The sequence below is a fragment of the Lampetra planeri genome, chromosome 78 (assembly GCF_965212315.1).
Source record: "Lampetra planeri chromosome 78, kcLamPlan1.2.h2, whole genome shotgun sequence".
Lineage (NCBI taxonomy): Eukaryota > Metazoa > Chordata > Hyperoartia > Petromyzontiformes > Petromyzontidae > Lampetra > Lampetra planeri.
This window is the reverse complement of record NC_136183.1, coordinates 2,201,758-2,223,936: the sequence shown is the minus strand read 5'-3', so window position 1 is coordinate 2,223,936 and position 22,179 is coordinate 2,201,758. Positions and strand designations below refer to the sequence as shown.

General features: G+C 51.7%; 1 long non-coding RNA gene across 1 annotated transcript; it reads right to left on the bottom strand.

Moving 5' to 3' along the window:
* Nucleotides 1-150: 150 nt before the first annotated feature.
* Nucleotides 151-21,184, bottom strand: LOC144738211 (uncharacterized). The gene is made up of 2 exons (XR_013589180.1): nt 10,694-21,184; nt 151-1,794 (listed from the first exon to the last, which is right to left on the bottom strand). It is a non-coding gene; the product is annotated as an uncharacterized LOC144738211 (long non-coding RNA).
* Nucleotides 21,185-22,179: the final 995 nt, after the last annotated feature.

The following is a 22,179-nucleotide window of genomic DNA, read 5'->3' as shown; positions in this document are numbered from 1 at the left end:
CGGACCAATCATCCTTGCCAGCACGGGCACCGCCCACAGCGTGACCAGCGTGCTGACTCGGCAACCACCCCAGCGATGGAGAGAGACTGAGGAAGCAGCCGAGGGCACCGTGTGTTCGACACACGCAGATCCAGCGCCCTTCCTGGGGACCTGAGGTGTTTTCGGTACAAGGAACGCTGCACTTCGGAAGCTGCTAACTCAACAGTTAGCAAGAAGACGACACACCCACACACAACGCACAGAACGAATAAGATTGTTCCAAAAAGTTATCTTCGTGTTTTTCGAAAAGGGTTGCCATCCCAAGGTGGTGCGTTAACTATTAGTTGATCGTGAAAAGCATTGTTCTTTCCCTTGAGTTACATGAATACGGTCGTTTCGAAGTATTTTAGTCAATTGTTTTTGTTTATTGCATAACCTTACCAATGAATTAATTTACACACTAAACATTGATAAGCGTTTGTTATCAATCTACACTCACAGGAATACTAGTGTGTTGAGATTTTTTCTTTTGATTACAGAATCTTGCCTGTACATTCATTGATGTGCCATTATCCAATTGATAAGCATCTGTTTGCCAAACAGGCACATTAGTACTCACACTATTGTTTCAGGACATTTCGTTAATTGCATAATCTTCTCAATGAAATCACTGATGTCTACTTTTGCCATTGGGCACATGTTTCTTTAGCACGTTTCATGTGAATATTGTCATTTTTTAAATAACTTTTCCTATCGCCGTGTATGGTCGTTCTACTCGCAGGAGTTAGCCGATTTTTCTCTTACTCAGTTTTAACAAACGTAACCATTGAGGGTTAATTGTACGTATCAATGAGTAGGACATCTTCAGGAGTACGGTGTTGACAATTCCGATCATAAGTATGTTAGTGTAATAAAGGACTCGATCCTGGGTCTGTCTCCGTTGTCCTTTATTCGGGTTCTTACACTTTTCCCACACGGCCCTCGCTCAGAGCTCTCCCCTTGGCAGCTCCATAGCTGCCCTCGCTCCCGTAGCCTCCACACCTCTGCAGCTCCGCTGCAGATCCCCTGTGCAGTCCTCCGGCTGCCCTCACTGCAGCTCCACCGCTGCCCTCACTGCAGCTCCACCGCTGCCCGTCGTTCCTCCGTGCTTGGTCACCGCTGGCCGACGGTGCCAAGTCTTATTCTCCGTGTGTGTGGCGATCTCACCACTCCTCGACCTCCGCCCTGCGTGGCCTCACTCTAACTCTATCTCCCACACTCTCCCGTCTCTTCCGGTATCTCTCCCTTAAGACCTCACCCCTCTCTCACACGTGACCTAACTCCTCCCCCCCATGACGTCATATCCGCGAAGCCGTTTACGCCCGCATTACACCACCCTCCCCTGTAGAGAAAATCCAGCCGACCTCGGCTGAACAATAACGAGACAAGTAATGCGAGCGAACACAACCATCACACATTCAAGGACAACGAAGCATACAATAAATATAACAACAACAAAACACAACAGTAAAAATCTACGAAATGTAAGGGACTTTGAGCGCGTTCGGGTCGCCGGTCCGTCCCGGACGGGCGGCGGCCCTCCAGCAGACCGGGAACGTGACGGGGTTTTAGGAGCGACAGGATGAAGTCCTCCTGTCGCTATTGGAGGCCCGTCAACATCCCGGTCCCGTGTCCCTGAAGACCCAGCATCAGGAGTGCGTCGCGATCGTGTCTGCGACGGGGTCGGAAGGGCGGCGGGGCTCGGAGTCCCCGCAGCCGTGGTAGGCACACCCCGAGCAGAGTCTCCTGTCTCCAGCAATGTCACGGCCGGCTTGTCTGTAAAAGGCACGACAGGCGCTCTTGCAAGGTCAACAGGCACAGGCAAGGATGAGTCGGCAGCCACAGACCCCGGCAAGGCAACATCGGGAGATGACGCATCGTCTCGAGGGGCCACATATGGTTTCAAGCGCGACTTGTGAACGAACCAACGCCGAGATCCAAACCGAACACGCGCAGACTGTGGGTTGGGAACCTCGATGAGGCGGACCGGCCCTTGCCATGGTTTGTGTAATTTAGGAGAGGTACCTGGCCGCACCTGCGGGCAATGGAGCCAGGCCATGTCCCCCACCTTCCAGGGGCACTCCCCCTTCGAGCGTCGAGCACACCGCTCGTTCCGGGCCTGGGCTTTGGCAGTAGCCATGCGGGCCCCCTCCCGTGCCTCAGTAACCCGGCGAACGGTATCCCGAATGTAATCAGGAAGAGGCTTAGCAGGTCCCCTCACTCCAGTTCCCAACTGCACATCCATTGGCGGCACATTCTCGCGACCGTACATAAGGAAAAACGGCGAATATCCTGTAGCCGCATGCGGCGTCATTCGGTATGCCGAAAGTACCCCAGGGATATGCAAATCCCAATCCGATTGTTTTTCACTCACGGTGTGACACAACATGGCGGACAATGTCCGATTTAGCCGTTCGACCATACCATCCGTTTGCGGATGGTAGGGAGATGTCCGTATCTTTTTAGTTCCAAGAGCCGCGCACACCTCCCCCAACAATTGTGAGGAGCCTCTCCGGCGCCCCCTTGTACATAACGTACCCGAATAGAAAGGCGTCTGTGATAGACGCCGCTGACTGGTCAGGCAAAGGCCAGGCCATCGGCCAGCGGGAGAGGTACTCCACCCCAACTAGCAAGTATTTATTTCCCTTAGCGGATGGCGGGAAGGGTCCCAAAATGTCCAACGCCACCAATTCGTTAACTCTAGACACCTGAATAGACTGTATGGGCGGCACATATGGTTGTTTAGCTGGTTTTCGCCGGGCACAATCGGGACACGCGCGAACGTGACTGACGACATCCGTTGTCATGCCGTGCCAAAAATAGTCTCGCTGCAGCGTCAATAGGGTCTTCTGCACCCCCAGATGTAAAAGCGTGTCCCCATGCAGAGTCCTAATTAACTCGTACCGCAAGGATGCCGGTACAACCAGACGCCAGCGTTCCTGTAACCCTTCCCTCCACATCAGCAGACCATCGCGGAGAGCGGTTTCTGGCAGACCATCGCGGAGAGCGGTTTCTGGCATACACCCCGTACCCAGTCCCCCACTCTTCTTCACAGTCCGATTCCGTAACGAGACCAATGAACCATCCAACATTTGTTCCCGAATCCACACAGCCCTTGGAAGATTCAGAATCCCATCAGCCGGTCCCGGCTCCTTTGGAGCTTCAGGCACGTCGACCGCCAACGCAACAGGCTGAGGGGGTTGCTGAATCGGCGCACATCTATGCGTCCCCGACGCGCACGCGCAAGGGGATCGCTGCGGCAACCTAGAAAGCGCGTCCGCATTCGCGTGACGCACCCCCTTCCGATGGTGAATTTGGAAGGAAAATTCTTGCAGCGTGTCCAACCACCGCGCCAACTGGCCGGATGGCTGGTCCATCTTAAGAGCATACTGCAAGGCCGCATGATCCGTGCGAACAATAAACGAACGACCGTAGAGATACGGTCGAAATTGGCGGAGAAAGAAAACAATAGCCAAAAGTTCCCTGTGTGTGACGCAGTAGCGAGTTTCTGCGGGAGACAAAACCCGGCTACCATACGCCACCACGCGTTCCACACCACCTTTTGATTGAGACAACACGGCCCCAATGCCCGTGTCACTCGCATCCGTATCCAGAATGAAGGGGTGATCGAAATCAGAATAATCTAACGTCGGTGCCGTAGCCAGTCGATCGCGCAGGCCCTGAAACGCCGCCTCTTCCGGCGGTCCCCAAGCAAATTTCCTTCCTTTACCCGTAAGGATGTGCAAGGGCCTCGCGATCGTCGCGAAATCCGGAACAAACCTCCGATAGTATGAGGCAAACCCCAAAAAGCGACGTACATCCCCCACCGTGGCCGGGGTTGGCCAGTCACGGACGCATGCTGTCTTGTCCGGATCCATGGCCACCCCATCCGCACTTACGATATGCCCCAAATAGCGCACGGACCGTTGCAGTAGGTGACATTTCTTAGGCTTAAATTTCAAATTTGCGGAACGCATCCTGGCGAACACCGCCTCCAACCGCAGTAAATGCTCATCAAATGTGCGGCTGAAGACGATAATATCATCTACATATATCAGACATGTCTCCCACTGCAACCCCGTTAACACCAACTCCATCAACCTTTGAAATGTGGCAGGGGCAGCATTCAGCCCCATCGGAAGACAATTAAATTGGAATAACCCCTGCGGCGTACGGAAAGCAGTCTTCTCCCGCGAGGGCTCGTCAAGGGGAAGCTGCCAGAATCCCGAAGAGAGATCTAGCGTTGAAAAGAACTTCGCCCCCGACAAGGCATCGAGGGATTCGTCCATACGCGGCAGGGGGTACGCATCTGCCACAGACACTTTATTCAATTTTCGAAAGTCGACACAAAATCGCAATTTGCCATCCTTATTTTTAACCAAAACAACAGGCGCGCCCCATGGGCTGTTAGATGGAGATATTATGTCCGCAGCCAACATGTCATCCACTGCCCCTCGAACCTGATCTCGCTCCGCCGGACTCATCCGATGCGAGTTCAACCGAATAGGGGCAGCGTCCCCTGTGTCAATATGATGGTAAAGCAAGGAGGTGCGTCCCAAGTCCAAATCGTCGGAGCTAAACACATCAGAATAACTCAATAATAATTTACGAAGCGCACAACGTTGTTCACCGGAAAGGGAAGAATTTTCCCCACACAATTCGGCGATCCAGCGATTATCAGCGGCAGCAGGACCTGAAACACCACAAACCACGACCTGGCTGCCCAGATGATCTTGTGCCGTAAACGCCGTAGTGGCATGTGCCACAACCGTACCAGCCGGCACACACACATTTTCGGTACTTGCATTAAGCACCTGCAGAAACGGCTGCTGGTCATGCCGGACAATAGTTTGCGCCCCAACGAGCGCCGCTCCGCCCGTTATAGTGGCGGACGGCGACAACAAAATCCCAATTGCACCCTGACGACCAGGTACAGGCTTCCGATATCGCAAGGGGATAAGCATCTGTGAGCCAGGTGGAATATCAACAGATACCTCGGACAGCGCCTGCACCTGGGCGACCGGAGGAGGTCGCCCCCAGGGCGACGGTAGAAATGTAATTTTTCGCCCACCCGGTAATTCAATGCAGTTTTGATTAATTCGAATTAGAATGGGCATCTTGGCCAGGAAGTCAGTACCCAACAAGCAAGGAACCGCGAGGGACCTCGAAATTAACACAATTCCCGAGGCCGACACTCCCCCGATAGATATTGTAGCGTCCACCTGGCCCACAATGCCCATGCTACCCCCGTTGGCAGCGACACAGGAATCGTAAACCGGACGCATGGCCTCAGGTGGGATGTTCAACAGATGGAAAATGACATCCGATATAATGGTCACGGACGCCCCGGAATCCACTAACACACGTACGTCCACCCCTGGGACAGCTCGAGCATCTTACCCAAGATGAGAGGTTCGAGCAGGTCAGGCTCCGTCTCCGGGTATGCAGCCATGGCCAACTCCAATACTGCACCCCTGTATGCCACCGGCGACTCCTCGGGTGCTCGCTGACGTTGAACAAACCGGCGATGAGCATCATCCGGTGGCTCATATGCATCTGCCATCTCGTCGAAAACTCCTCTCAATGTTTTCTTCTTCTCGGCCTTTGTAGAGCGGAAGAATCTCACCGACTCGTCATCGAGAAGAGTCGGTAAAACCTCCAATGCCTCAGCGTCCGTCCATCTTGCTGAGCGTACCGCCGCCAGAAATCTGCAGGCAAAAGCACTCCAATCACCCCCGATGGAGAATTCTTTGATGGTCGTGAGATGACGACTGCGACTCCTTGTTGCACCGTCCTCAGCCGATGAGTCACCAGGCGGCATATTCAAAATGGCGTCGCATCGCAACGTGTTCAAGATGGCGGCCTCTCGCCGCGGAGAGCGCAAGATGGCGGCTTCCCGCCGTTCTTCTCCTGCCACGCCCAAGATGGCGTCTTCTTGCCGCGTGGCCAATGGCGCCGACAGCGGAGGCAAGGCAGCGACCTGCGGACCTCCATCGGCTCTCCCCAACGCCGTCCTCGGCGTGACGAGCTCGCACAATTGCGCGAGCACGATTTTCAGTGTCTCCAGCTGCGCCGCCATCTGCGTCCATCGCCAATCCGCGTCCTCTGGTGCAGACGGGTCCACCGACGCGGCGACATCTTGGACTCCCGGACCCGCACTTGTTCCCGCACGGATCTCCTCCTCCATCGCAGGCAGGTCGACCGCCCGAGGAAGGTCGTCGTCGTCGGATGATGTAGCAGATGATGGCGCAGGAATATTCTTTCTTCTGAGCTGTTTTGACATGCCGTTTAACTTCTGACACCAGTGTAATAAAGGACTCGATCCTGGGTCTGTCTCCGTTGTCCTTTATTCGGGTTCTTACACTTTTCCCACACGGCCCTCGCTCAGAGCTCTCCCCTTGGCAGCTCCATAGCTGCCCTCGCTCCCGTAGCCTCCACACCTCTGCAGCTCCGCTGCAGATCCCCTGTGCAGTCCTCCGGCTGCCCTCACTGCAGCTCCACCGCTGCCCTCACTGCAGCTCCACCGCTGCCCATCGTTCCTCCGTGCTTGGTCACCGCTGGCCGACGGTGCCAAGTCTTATTCTCCGTGTGTGTGGCGATCTCGCCACTCCTCGACCTCCGCCATGCGTGGCCTCACTCTAACTCTATCTCCCACACTCTCCCGTCTCTTCCGGTATCTCTCCCTTAAGACCTCACCCCTCTCTCACACGTGACCTAACTCCTCCCCCCCATGACGTCATATCCGCGCAGCCGTTTACACCCGCATTACATTAGAATATTAGAGTGCTTTTAGATATTAAAGTGTTTTTAACATAGAAAAGTCTGAGTGGTTCCTTCCTAAGTTCATGCATAATAATCTTAATCATAAGAACTGTATCCTGCGGTGAGATCTAAATTCTGAGACCTGATAGAATTACACTAAAACATAATCAGTAAAATTTAAAGTGAGAATCATTGTATTATTACGATTGGTAATGCACCCTAGACAAGGAAGCTGAGCCTAATTTTCATAAGTGCATACATGTACATAATTCCATAAATTTGCATAATACCAACACGTGGTAACTGCCTCTTAACAGGATAACAACCTATGGTGTTGGACCACCAGGCTAACTGCACTCATTACATGGTAACTGGCTACACTGGACCGGACCCCAGCTTGGGTCCCGGACCACGTGTTGGAGACTTTCTAGGACGTTGGACATAGAACGTCGATTTCAGGATGACAACAGCGCCGGTCCCTCTGGGGGACCCGGCTTATATGCTCTGCGGCATGGCCAGCTGCACCCTTGGCCACGCCCACCCTGCAGACTCTTCGAGCAAGATCTCGACCACCCCTAGCCCCCACTTGGGGCCCCTGTGTAGACTTAACCGGTCACGTGTTTTCTGGGGTCAACCACAGTGCCACGGCCCAAAGTAACCCCATTCTCGTGGCCGGCACTCTCACACCCCATCCTATAGGGTTCGGCGCTGCACACCACGCGTGGTGCCATCCAGCGCTCACCGAGCCCCTCTAGGGCCGGTACTACACAGTGACATCTGTGATGTCACTACATCACCCCCCCCCCCCCCTTCGTAGCACTCGGCCGTCCTGGCTGTCAACTCCCCCTTAAACAATGAACAATTGAACAAAGCCTTAGCCTGCCTCAACAAATAAATATCCAAGCCAATCTATACAATATGTGCTCTATATACAATTATATAGTAACTAACGGGGAAAGGGGACGAAATTACAGAATATGCAACAGGGTAAGAGAGAGAAATCAAACAAAACGCAGTAACACGCAAACGCTCGGAACCCCCTCCATAATAATAATAGTTCAATTTGTAACGCGCGCAAATTTGCAGACGTAGTGGCCGCAACTCAGAGGCGCGGAGCCAAGCTCAGAGTCGCTCAAAAGCATGATTGTAGAGGTGAGTTTTTAAGTGTCTCTTGAAGGAGGCGATTGAGGTGATGCTGCGAATGTGCAGAGGGATATCGTTCCAGACTGTTGGGGCTGCCACCGAGAAGCGGCACATAGACATGACCATCCTGGATCTTGGTATCAAGAGGAGGTCGTGAGTCGCGCTACGCAGGCATCTGCCGTGTGCTGAGCTGCAAGTTGTCAATAATGAAGAAAGGTACGGCGGGCAGGCGGATATGAAGGCATTGTGGCAGAGGCAGGCGGTCTTGTATGTGACCCTCCTGGCGATGGGTAGCCAGTTGAGAGCACGGAGACAAGCTAGTGAGTCGAGACGGGGATGAGTGTGGGCAATGACGCGTGCTAGGTTATTTTGTAGTCTTTGAAGTTTCTTTAGGTTGCCAGCGGAGGTCCGGACTAGGACGGAGTTACAATAGTCAAGGCGAGACCCAACTATGCAACATGCCAATGTGTTGGCAATTTCAGTAGAGATGAGAGGACGTATGTGTCTAAGAGCCTTCAGGTGAAAGTTACATGAGCTGATGATATGGTTGGTTTGACGGTCGAAGGATAAAGTTGAATCTAGGATGACACCGAGGTAGCTGAAGTGGTCGGTGAACTTGATGCTGTGACCGAAGATGTGTATGTGTGTGGGGAGTGCTGCTGAATTGAGACGTTGCTTGGTACCTAACATGATGGCCACTGACTTTTTCGGATTAAGGGCTAGGTTGTGTGCAGTGAACCATTGTTGCACGGCAGTGGTACATTCCGAGAGCTTCTCGAATCCAGATGCATTGCTAGAATCGATGGCGGTGAATAGAATCGTGTCATCCGCATATGAGTGATGCTTAACACCGAAGCTTGCAATGAGCTGGCCGATCGGGGAAGTGTAGGCTGTGAAGAGCAGGGGACCTAGAACAGAGCCCTGGGGAACTCCGCATAATGCTGTTGTTTCAGGCGATGTGGACATGCCCACCCTGACTGAAGATTGCCGGTGAGAAAGGTACGAAACTATCCACTTGAGTGCTGAGCCGCATATACCGAAGTCGGATTTCAGGAGGGAAGTAAGGAGCGATTGGTTGATGGTGTCGAAGGCTGACGAAATGTCCAGACTTACAAATGCAACAGTTGAGCTGGAATCAATGATCGTTAAAATGTCATCGAGCACTCTAGTGAGTGCTGTTTCTGTGGAATAGTTTTGACGGTAAGCTGACTGGAAGCAGCAGTAGTTTGCGGAGGAGGTGATGTGTGGTTTTAGCTGGGCGAGGGCTAGTCGTTCAAGGAGTTTAGAGAGGTTCGAGAGGTTAGTGATGGGACGATAACTAGATGGGTCATCCGGATCTAGACTTGGTTTCTTTAACAAGGGAGAAACCAGGCCAGGTTTGAGGTTGGACGGAAAACACCCCGAAGTGAAGGAGGCATTTGCGATGTTCCTGATCATGATGGCGAGTTCCGGAGCACATTGCTTGAACAAGGAACCTGGGAGCACGTCGAGTGGAGATGACTTCAAATGAAGTGATTCAATTAAAGAGAAAACGTCTTTTGTAGACACCGGCTTTAGCGTAATTAGAAGAGTGTCTGGGTTAGTGTTTACAATTTTAGGTACCATGAGCGGGGTACAATGATGTGATGTGTCGGTAAACGTGCACGAGTTTGCGATGGTGATTAGCTTGGTGAAGTAAGTATTAAAAGAGGTGGCAAGTTTCAGTGAGGCAAGGGGATCGCTAAGGTGAGGGACCATGGTGCTACCAGGATGTAGAAGATCTTTGAGGGTTTTCCATAGAATGCGCGGTTTTCGGGTTGCTTTTTTGATGCGTTCCTCAATGTAGGAGGAACGTGAGACTAGGATCAGTTTGTTAGTTTCCCTGCAGGCGACTCTGTAAGCAAGTCGATCAGCAGGTAGACCACTGCGGGATGCGATACTTTCAAGGCGCCTCCTGGTTCGCTTAGCAATGATGGCATCTCTTGAGAGCCAGTGAGTGTCGTGAGAAGACTGCCTAGCGGTTCGTGATTTTAATGGAGCTAGTTTGTCCAACGCCGCCCTCATGTCAGCTTCTAGTTGGAGAGCGCAGATGGTTGGATCCGATGATGGGGATAACATTGAAAGCGAATTTGCAAGGTGACGAAAAGCAGAAAATTCGATACCCTTAAAATTACGCAAGTTGCGGGTGAATTTCATGGTTATTGGCTTGGGAAATTGGAGGGAAAAAAGTATGAGGCGGTGGTCAGAGTAACCAGTTTGGAAAACTCCCAGTGCGATGATGCATCGGTGCTGGTCAGGTTCCAGAACCAGGTCAAGCATGCTCTCAACATTTGTTGACGAAGCTCTGGTGGGGCCTGAGTTTGTGATGACCAGGTTATGGCAGGCCAAAGTTGACTCAAGGTGACTATCGATGGAGGCTGGGGTATTGCCGGGGCAATTAAAGTCACCTGTAAGCACGAGCCTGTGAGATGGGTTAGGAATCAGATAAAGGAATTCCGAAAGCTCATTTAAGAAGGTGTTGATGCTGCCATCTGGAGGGCGATAGATGGAAATGATGGAAAAGCACTCGTTGTTAGTAGTAAGGGATACGAACTGGACCTCCAAGGTGGCGGGAGCCATTGGTAGATAGAACTCGTTAATTATCAAGTGAGCAATATCTCCCATCCTCACCGTGTAACAACACCCACAAGCACAACAAAGGCCAGGTTCAGCCAATAACTGATACAGCCTGCCGAGTGCGACAACCAACCGACGATGTGGGAGTGTGCGTGGCCGGGTCCCCAGGACTCACTCTCCCTGGAGGTCCCGGGGGGAACATGGAAATGTCCCGTCGAACCCGGCTCCTCACGAAGAGCAGTCGGCCGGGCAGACGGGCTGTCTTCTCCCGAATCCAGTTGAGACAGCGCAGGTGGCTCGGGGGACGTTAAACGCGCGGCACCTGAGGACGGGATCACACGACTTCGCAGAGGACCAACCTCAGCGGGTACACACGTCAGCTCACCGGACACATCTGACACACAGCCCCTGTGGTGTGGAGATGGAACAAACTCACGCGGAGTGATGAAAGGCTTGAGGCGTGAGGGATGTAGAAACCAACTCGAATCACATCAACCAGCCCCTTCCAGGGTTTAAACAATTTGGGCGACGTACTCACCGGTACCTGTGGACAGTGCAACTAGGCTCTGTCTCATGGCACCCACTCATGTGCGGAAGTACGGGAACCCTTCAGCCGCTCAATTGCCAATTGGCGTGAATTGGAATTTACTCTGGAAGCCTCCCGTGCTTCGGAAAGCTTCTGACGGGTAAAGCGCACGGAGTCAGAATGTTTTTATTTAGCCTTGCTTGGAGCGGCTTGTAATTTGACATCAATCGGGGGGTAGTGTTCTCTCCTGTACATAAAAAAAAACGGTGAGTAGCCAGTGAATGCGTGAGCAGCCATCCTATATGCATCCAGGACTCCAGGAATATGCAAATCCCAATCTAGTTGGTACTCGCTGACCTGATGGCTCAACGTGGAGGTCAGAGTCCTGTGCAGCCGCTCAACCATGCCATCCGTCTGTGGGTGGTATGGTCACGTGCATACCTAACAAATCGCACACCTCGCACAGCAATTTCGGAAAAAAATGTTGCCCTGATCGGTCAAAAGACGTTCGGGAGCACCCTTGTCCATTACGCAGCAATTGAGGAATACCTCAATGATCGTCACCGTTGACTGGTTGGGGAGTGGCCAGGCCCCCGGCCATCATGACTCCCACTAGCAAATACCTATTCCCATGACGAGTAGTGGGATATGGACCAAGGATGTCCAGAGCAACCAGTTCATTTACGCGGGAGACCTGAATCGATTGCAACGGTAGACAACAGGGTTTTGATGGCGGTTTCAGCCACGCTCACTGTACACACCCTTTCAACAAATTAGCGACACCTTCCAACATGCCAGGCCAAAAGAAGTCCAACTTAAGTGTGGCCAACGTCTTATGCACACCCAGGTGCAACAATCGTTCGTGTACCGCCCAAATAACCTTACCCCGCTGGGCAGTGAGCACAACAATGTTATAACAGCACAACCCTCCATCCCAATTTATGAGCAATCCGCCTCTGAGAATGACAGAGGCAACACCCCGTCGATCCACGCCCCCATCAGCCTCCCCAACACGGCGTCGTAATTTAAGCAGGGAAGCGTCCTCAGCCTGGAGGTGCCCCCATTTTTCATGGGTGCGCGAAAAACATGCGCACCCATCGCTCGTTGGTAATCGCGACAGGGCGTCCGCGTTCGTGTGTTGGGAGCCTTTGCGATAAGTAACATGAAAGGAATAGTCCTGGAGGACCTCCAACCAACGTGAAAGTTGGCCAGATGGCTGTTCAATATGCAGTGCGTACTATAGCGCTGCATGGTCAGAGCGCACCTCAAAGCGTCTACCATACAAATAGGGGCGATACTGTTGCACGAAAAACACAAGAGCTAACAGTTCCTGGCGTGCAACACAGTACCGTTCGGCCGGAGACAGCACTCTGCTTCCATATGTGACAACACTCTCGATGCCATTGACAACTAGCGTCTGTATCAAGGACAAACGGCAAGGAAAAATGTGGGTAGCGGAGGGGAGGGGCGTTCACCAAGCCATCCCGGACCGCAACAAATGCGGCCTCCTCCCCCCAATGGAATTTTTTACCCTTTTCCTTCAAGGCGTGTAGAGGTTTATCGATGGAAGCGAACCCGGCGACAAAACGGCGGTAATAGGACGCGAATATTATGAAACTGTGCACCTCCCCTACTGACACGGGGGTCGGCCAAGTAAGAACACACTGCTTTTGTCCGGGTCAGTCGCAATACCCGATTTACTTACTACGTGGCCAATATACCGAACCAATTTCTGGAGAAGGTGACACTTCTGAGGTTAAAATTTTAGGTTGGCCACACGTATTTTAAGAAAAACAGCACGTAACCGTTCAAGGTGTTCGTCAAACGTACGGCTGAAGACGATAACATCGTCGAGATATATCAGGCATGAGTCCCACTGGAAACCAGCTAGAACCAGTTCCATCAATCGCTGGAACGTAGCCGGCGCAGAATGACGACCCATCAGAAGCCGATTGAACTTGAAAAAGCCTTGTGGTGTAAGAAAGGCTGCTTTGGGCTTATAGGCATCGTCTAGTGGCAACTGCCAGAATCCGGATAGGAGGTCAAGAGTGGAAAAGAGCATCCAGGGAGTCGTCCATCCGAGGTAGAGGGTACGCATCAGCAACAGAGATCTTATTGAGCTTACGGAAGTCAACACAGAAGCGCAAGCTACCATCCTGCTTTTTAACAAGGACAATAGGGGCTTCCCACGGGCTGGTGGACAGTGAAATAATATATGCCGGATGGGAGCGGCGTCACCCGTATCGATGTGATGACTCAGAAGCGTAGTGCGGCCGATGTCAAATTTACTGAAAAAATCCGAGAATTTGTGCAAAAGCGCCCTCAACTTCCCCCTCTGGACATTTTCCGAACAAAGCGCATCCATCTACCCCTCACCAGGACTTTTGTGTGGCCGCATATTGGACACTACCAACGATGCTTTCTGCACGAAGCGCTGGCGACGCATGAGCTAGCAAGGTACCCTCCTGAATGACCGACGTTTTTAACCCTGCATTTAGAGCCTGAATGAAGGGGGTTCCTGATCATTGTATACCAAAGTCTGGGCCCCAACTAATGTTAACCCACAAACAGCTTTATTAGAGGGTCCCAAGAGAATTCCTCCTGCCATCGTCTCCTGGTCGAGCGGCTTCCACAATCGCAAGGCGACCAACATTTGTGCGCCAAGGGGAATCTTAACTGTTTTGTGTGCAAGTGCTTGCATGGTAGCGTTGGCTGTGCACAAGCGAGTGGGAGAAGGCAAAAATGCCATTTGATGGCCCGATGGTAATTCAAGGCTCCCTTGGTCGATCAAATATTTCAGGGGCATCCTTCCCAAAAAGTCGTTCCCGGGCAAGAAGGAATAGCAGGGGACGTCGATACAAGAGCTGGTCCCTTCAATTTGACATCCGCAATGCACACCCCCGCTGTTATTCTCCCAATGATGCCCAATGAGCCACCGTTTTGCGGCGAAGCATAGAGCTTCGACAGGACATAAGGTACGACATTTACGAGGCAAGATGTTATAAATAAACTCTGAAATGATAGTCGCTGATGCACCAATTTCAACGAGCATCCTGATTTAAATCCTATCAACCCAATAACGGCGGACAAACCTGCGGTCGCGGCATCCACTCTATGGGCCAGCTCCGACAATTGACCCGGTCGGAGGAGATGTCTTTTGCCATCGTTCTTTCACCCGTCGCACCATGCAATCCCTTCACGAGCCTCGGCCAACACATCGGGTAACTGCCCCTTAAGATAACCTATGGTGGTAGACCACCAGGCTAACTGCACTAATTACACCATAACTAGCTACAACGGACCGGACCAGAGCTTGGGTCCAGGTCCACAGGTTGGTAATTCTGTAGGACGTAGAACGTAGATTCTTCAGGATGAACAACAGCAGCCGGTCCCTCTCAGGAACCCAGCTTATATCCTCTGTGGCGTGGCTGGCTCTGCCCTTAGCCATGACCACCTTCTAGAATCCTCGAGCATGATCTCGACCCTGACACGTGACCCGCCCTAGCCCCACTTGGGGGCTCTGTGTAGACTTAACCGGCCACGTGTCCTCTGGGGTCAATGAGAGTGCCACAGCCTATAGTAACCCCATTCCTGTGGCCGGCACTCTCACCCCCTATCCTCTAGGGGTCGGCACTGCACGCAGAACGTGATGCCATCTAGCACTGTCAGTCAGCACTCACCGAGCCCCTCTCGGACCGGTACTGCACCCACATATGCGTGGTGTCCGCGATGTCAAAACATCACACGCTGTGCCTCTCTAGGGCCGGTATTACACAGTGACATCCACGATGTCACTACACATACACTACATTTGGTGTCAGAAGTGCTGAAGATCCTTCGCCGTCATGTCCAAGGCAGCGGTAAATTGCAGAAAACCATCTGTTGCATCTTCCGACGATGCCGAGCAAGACGTCGTTCTTCCAACAGCTCCGGTGCCGGGGCCCTGATCACCCGTTCCGACGACGCGCTGCCATCTGCCCAAAAGTGCGTGGTGGCCCCAGCCCAGCCACCTCCGCAAAGCTGGCTGGACATCGCCGGTCACCTTGGAAAATTGCTTAAGCCGCCGCTCATCTCTTCGAGCGAATGACCGCTGCAACATCCGCGGGACATCAAGACGCAATTCCCGCTGCTGTCGCGGCCGAGGTGATGGGCGCTGGACCTTCCCGCCATTTCTGTGGCCGCAGCCACGCTCTGCTCGTCCGCCGTTTCGAGTGATCCGCCCGCACCGCAGCAGCCAGCCGCCATCTCCTCCCCGCAGCAGCAGCTGCCGACATCTAAGGTTGAAGCCACCTTATCACTCTTGCTGGGCACTTCCAAGTCTCGGCGACTGCCACTGGTTCGCCAGTTCACCGCTGCAGGAGGAGATTGGATAGCTTTTCGTCGTCGATTCGAGGCTGCCTCACCTCTGTGGGATGGACATCCCATGAGGCGCTCCAAGCTCTTCCCACGGCCCTCGATGACGACTCTTTGGCCGCTTTTTTGGCCATCCCCGAGTCGGATAGAGCGACCCTCGAGCGCGCCTGCGCCGAGATTGCCGTTGTTTTTTATCCACTTTCTAATGTTCAAAGAAGATTCATGCTGAGGCGACGGGGAGAGAACGAGACGCTGCTGGCTTATCGCAGTGCACTTCTTGCCTTGGGGCACGCAGCCTACCCTCGCATAGACAGGGTTGCCCTTGATTCCCTCGCCGTGGAGCAGCTTCTCTCCTTGGCTCATGAGTTGGTGGTTGCCTTCTCGGTGTCGGAGGAAGATGACCTGACCTCTCTGAGGGTGGCCCGCAGCATCCAAGCACACCTCAACCTCAAGGACTGGCCGGCGGTAGCGGCCAGCGTAACGGAGCCGGCCGTGGATGAACGAGCGTATGCCTCCTTCGCTCGGCGGCCAGAGGGAAGGAGCGCTGGGCTACGTCCACCGTCACTGGAGTGGTGCTCCAAACTTGGCCAGCCGGACCTGCTATAGGTGCAGCTAGCCGGGCCACATCGCCGTCGACTGCCACTATGGGACCGGCAGTTTCTCGTCGTCTCCATCATCCTCTGGCTTCAACACCTCTTCCCGCAGTGCACAGGCGAGTCCGGACGCATCAGACACACTGCTGCTTTGTCCCATTACTCATTTAGCTTAGGTCGGGTGCGGATTCATCCTGTAAAAACTCATCCCATCACATCTCAATTACAGAGTGCGGGGTCGGTAGAGTGTTGGCCGCACGGCGCTGAGCAGTGGAACGCACTGGCTCATCGCGTAGTAGGCGCTGTAGTGGGTTCCTGAACAATCATGGGGTTCATTCAAGGGATCCAGATTCGTCTGCTGGTAGACACAGGAGCCTCAGCGACCATGGTTTCCGAGGCTGTTTCAAATGTTACCTTCGTCGTCCAGTCATCTTGCCCCCCGTAGAGAGTGCTTGTGTGGCGGCTAACGGGGGGAGTCTGGGCATAATGGGTCAGAAGGACCGGCGTTGGTTTCATGGACATTGGCCTTGCCCTGTTTGCTGGGCACCGATTTTTTTTATGCAGGATGCCTTTGAAAATTCTCGCCGACCAGGGGTGCATTGAAATGCCATCGGGACAGCGATTTCTGTTTCTGAACTCCCCCAGCCGGGAGCCATCGCAGAACGCTGTCATTCAAGCGATAGCTAGCCAAACTGTTAAAGTTCCTCCGTGTGCCCAGATGCTCGTTCCGCTGTGATTGCACAAGGAATTGCCATTCATAGGCCCTGAGGACGGTATCCTGCTAACCCTTTCAAACGCTATGGCACGATCCCCTTTCCTGGTGGGGGCTATGACTATTGTATCCGCCGAGTGGGTGCCGTTCCTACAAGTGCTTAATACGGGGCATGCACCGGTTGTGATTCAGGCGGGCACTGTCCTGGTGCACGCCACAGCCACCCAGTGTTTTGACAATACGGAGTCAGCTCCCAATATTTTCAATGCGGGAAGCATTGAAAATATTAACGTGCCAGATTCCGCATGGTTGGAAACTCTATGCTCCGAGAACCCTGGATTGACAGAGGTTCAGCAAGCTCAGCTGCGCCGGCTCTTACACGATTTTTCCTATGTTTTTAGCGCCAGCAAATTTGATATTGGTCGCACTCTTCTGCAGCATCATATCGACACGGGCTGTGGATGAGATGCTGGCAGCTGATATTATTTCCTCGTCCAACAGCCCGTGGGGGGCGCCCATACTCCTAGTGAAGAAACGCGATGGTAACTAGCGATTTTGCGTTGATTTCCGCAAATTAAATAAGATATCGGTGGCAGATGCATATCCCCTCCCTCATATGGACGACTCCTTAGATGCGTGAGCAGGCGCGCAATTTTTTTCAACCCTCGATTTGCTGCCCGGGTTTTGGCAATTGCCCCTCGATGATGAATCTATACCAAAAAACGCTTTTCGCACACCCCAGGGGCTCGACCAAGCGGTTGGTCCTAGCAGGATTTCAATGGGATTCTTGCCTAATTTATTTGGACGACGTCATCGGTTTTAGCTGTATCTTTGACGAACATCTTGCAGCAGTTGCGTTCGGTCTTTGAGAGACTGAACGCATCCGTGCGGCTAAAATGTAATTTACTTCAGACATTGGTGAAATATTTGGGCCATATTGTCAGTTGTATATATAGGCCTTTTCCCAAAATGTATATTAATAATGATTCTGCCTATTTTTTGTAATAATCGATCGGGGTGAGCATGGAGCATGAAAGGGTGAGGCACACCCCCACCCCTCACACCCCAGCCGCCTTGCTACATCATAGCAACTGGAGGGAGAAGGTCATGAATAGCCATTAAATAATAAACCCCGGGGCAAATGGAGGTTAATGACAATCTGGGAAATCTCCAGATTGTCAAAGGACCAAATGACACGACCACGGACGTTTTGGACAGTTTCACAAACAAATCTCAAGACTTGCTGGCACGGGAGGAACAGCCTGGTTTCAAATGAAATTTGCTGACACGGGGTCGTTGCACCACCCCATTCAGATCTCCACGGATGCAGAAATGGGGCAATCGGACATTACAACTGTTTTTTTTTACAACGGTAAGGTTAGAAACTTAGCGACAAGAATACATCGACATTATAGGCTGCCAGTACACTCTCAGATTAAGATCCAGACTGTAGTCTACATTAGTGGCTTTTATTATTACTTTATTTACTCTTATTCTCTGCATATATTTTTTTTTATTGTATCTTTCTATCTAAGTGACTTTACTGAAATAACCAAAGAACATGAATTCCGGCAGTCACGAAAGCTGAAGTAAAAACTTAGTTAAATCTCCAACCTCAGGATATCAAAATATAACTCTAGAATAAAAAGCATGGATCCCTGGCTACAGGCGGGGGAAAAGGTTAATAAAACCCTCGGAATACCTGTGGTAATAACTATGGTAGATCACAAATCTTGGTTAAATAATAATTATGAAGTATTAGACCGAGGGTCATCCAGAAGAAATACAATGCGAAACAGGTCAATCACACACAACCAAGATAATGTTTTTCCAACCGCCTTTGTCTTCCAACAGTAAATCGTGATGCAGGGGGACGCCTCCCCTTAATATATAAAATACAACGCTGTAAACATTGCCCAAAACACTACGCAAAACGTACTTTGAGTCACTTGCAGAGTAAAAACTGCGGAAAGTGGTACAGTATCAAGCTATAGGAGGTAAATAATATTTTTAACTTCCAACTGGTGCATGAGAGAACACGACTTGAAAGGCCACAGCGCCCCTCTTTATGAGAGACAAGAAAATGTAACGCTCCAAAACGTGAGGGAAGAGGGGGAAGAACGCAATCGGACAAAAGGAACCCCCTCCCCCTTCCTTCCAGATTAATTATTGCAAGAAAGTTGAAAGACACACTTAGGGGCAATTGAAAGCATCTGTTTCCATAGATGGCGAGATGGCTTGGGGAAGCGGACAGGAACCAGGCGTTGATGAGACTTAACAGATTACTTACTTCAATAAAATTAGAACACACACACATACACCAGACAAACAGCTGTTCCCGCAGGCTGAGAGCAAAATCAAAGGAAATGTCCTTTGTGGCTACCACATTCTGATGAGCCCCTCCCCCCCTCCTCCCTTAACTGGTACTTAAGAGCTTACATCTTGAATCCCTCCCTCACTTGATGCAGCTAATCTGGCTGTGACGGTCCCACCTGATGACGGAGACTTGTGTTGCCTCCGAAACGTCGTGATTTTTATTGTTTTATTTTAATTTCATTTTTTACCTACGTGACTTTACCGAAAGAACTAAGAGTATGAATACAGTACACACAATTCAGTCTTGCTGTGGCAAGCTCCGGCGGTGGGCCCTGCAATCAACCATGGATGTCGAGTCTTGCAGAGGAGAGGGGCGATGTGTTGCTAGGTGCTGAGTTCGGCGCTGACCGACAGAGTATCGCTGGAAGTTTTATTCTACATTTATCCTGATGTTTTGAGTCGCTTGCAGAGTCAAGGATTTCGAAAAGTTGTATTGCACTAAGCGATAAGAGTTGCGAGAAGCTAAGAGGTGTGCAAATACAATTTATGAGTTCTGAGAGTAAGTGAGGAGCTATGACGAGCAGCTCACAGCATGAGCCCTGAAGGAAGGGCGGGAGAAGCATCACTCGGTGCCCGCGTGAAGCTGGCAGCTGCACGCCAAAGGAGAGAGCACGAAGCAGTGGAAAGAGCCTGAACCAGCGCAGCCAATGAAGGAAGGGCGGGAGAGACACCACAGGGGGCCCCCGTGCAAAGCTGGCAGCTGCCGCCGAGGTAGAGAGCACAGAGCAGCGAAAAAGAGCCTGAATAGCGTAGCCATGAGGTAGAGTGTCAGCGCTTACGAGAGCACCGAGGGTTCGACCCACACACACACAGACCGAGCACCAGCTGGGAACCAAGACAAGAGTGAGGAACAGCGACCAGCGGACGAGCTGCGAGCACAATCGTGCACCGTTGAAGGAGAGGACGGAGAAGGAGAGAGAGCGTATAACCAGCGCAACCGAGTAAAAGTGTCGGTGCTGGCGTGCAAACTGCGAGCACAATCGTGCACCTTCAAAGACGAGCATCATGCCTGCAACAGAGAGGCCTGCAGCTGCCACCAAGAGAGCAAGAGAGAGATCCGTGTGTATGACACACACACACGACCCACCACTCCTCGCCTAGCAGGGAATCCCCTTACAAAAAAAGGTGGAGCAGGGAAACAACACTCACACACACAACGCGCATATCGAGACTAATAAGATTGCTCCGAAAGTTCTCCTTGTATTTCAAAAAGGGTCGTCATCCAAAGTGGGTCCGTCAACTATTATCTGATCGTGGATAGCATTGCTGCTGATAATTGGTTCTTTACCCTTCTATCTGGCAACAAAACTGACACCTTTGCCAGATAGAAGGGTAAAGAACCAATTATCATATTTTTACTGGCAAATGAGGTTCCCATAGAGCATTGCTGCTCATTGAGTTACGTAGATACGGTCGCTTAAAAGTATTTGAGTAACACTTGTTAATTGCATAATCTGTACCAATGAATTCATTGCTGAAACTAAACATTTATAAACATCTATGTTACGAATCTCCACACACACAGGGATACTATTGTGTTAAAATATATCCTTTGATCACATAATCTTGCCCGCGAATGTATTAGAGCCCTTAGCCAATTGATAAACATTGTTCCAAGACATTTCGTTAATTGCATAATCTTACCAGTGAATTCATTGAGGTCTACCTTTGTCTTAGGCACATTTTCCTTTATTACCATTCGTATGAATATTGTCACATTCATTTTTAAGGACTTTTTTCCTGTCGCCGTGTACGGTCGATTTACTCTGAGGAATTAGCAGATTGTTCTGTTACCCAGTTTAACAAACCCAACTATTGAGGGTTTAATGTACGGATCACCGAGGACATCTTCAGGAGTACTGCGTTGACATTCCTAGCATAAGAGTTTGCATATTATAATGTTATGTTTTTTTTTTAGATTAAAGTTGCTTAACACAGAAGAATCTGAGTGATGCCTTCCTAAGTTCATGCATAATATTAATTATAGGAACTGTATCCTGCGGAGAGATCTGAATTTTGTGACATGACAAACACACTAAAACATAATCAGTAAAAGTCAAAGTGAGAATCAATGGATTATCACGATTGGTAATACACCCTAGACAACACACCTCTCCCCCCCCCCCCCGCGGACGCGAGCCACTCAAACCGGCCGAGAAAGCGGATGACGGACGAGCATGGAAACGTTCATGAAAAGGTATAGAGTTCGACCGGGTCCTGGTCGACGGTCCATCATAAGCAGCGGGTGGAAGACGTGGCCTTGGTGTCGCATGAAGTGGAGGATGGCGGCTTTGAGGAGACGCGGCAGCCGAGTATGAGGCACTCCCCGTGGCCGGAGCAGTGCGCCGTGGAGGCGCTACTCCCGAGGTGTCTGAGGGTGCAAGCACACGGCTGGGCTGAAGGTTAGGCCCGGCGATCGCACGACTCGGCTCGTCGGACACGTCACGCCCTTGGCCCCCGCGTGGAGTAGATGTAGTGAGGTAAGGAAGGGTTTCAGGCACGATGGGTGCACAAACCAGCAGCGCTTCCCATGGCGGACCTTCACACATTGAGGGTGAACGACCTTAACGATATCGACGGGCTCCCTCCAGGGTTTCAAAAGTTTTGGCGACGTAGACAAGGGCACCTGGGGGCAGTGAAGCCAAGCCATTTGTGGGTGGAAACCCTGAGACTCTGTGCTGCCCGCGTAACATTTACTCCCCCCTGGCCCCTTCTCACTGGGAAACCGTGGGACATCCCCGCTTGGGGCCCCTTGGGTAAAAACCCATGGTACCAGGTGACCCCCTCCACGATACCCTACGTGGGCGCGTGTGTGTGTTTAGTGGGGGTGTGCGTGCGTTAGTGTGGAGGGGTGCGAGGGGATGGCAGCGCCGGCGGAGTTGGTCCGTTGTTGTCGCACCACAGTAGCTGTACTAACTCTATAGCGGTGTATACTGGCTGCAGTAGCTATACTAACTCTATAGCAGTGTGTGCTGGCCGTAGTAGTAGCTATACTATCTGTATATCAGTGTGTACTGGCCGTGGTAATAGCTATGATAACTTTATAGCTGTGTGTACTGGCTGTAATAGTAGCTATACTAACTCTATAGCAGTGTGTACTG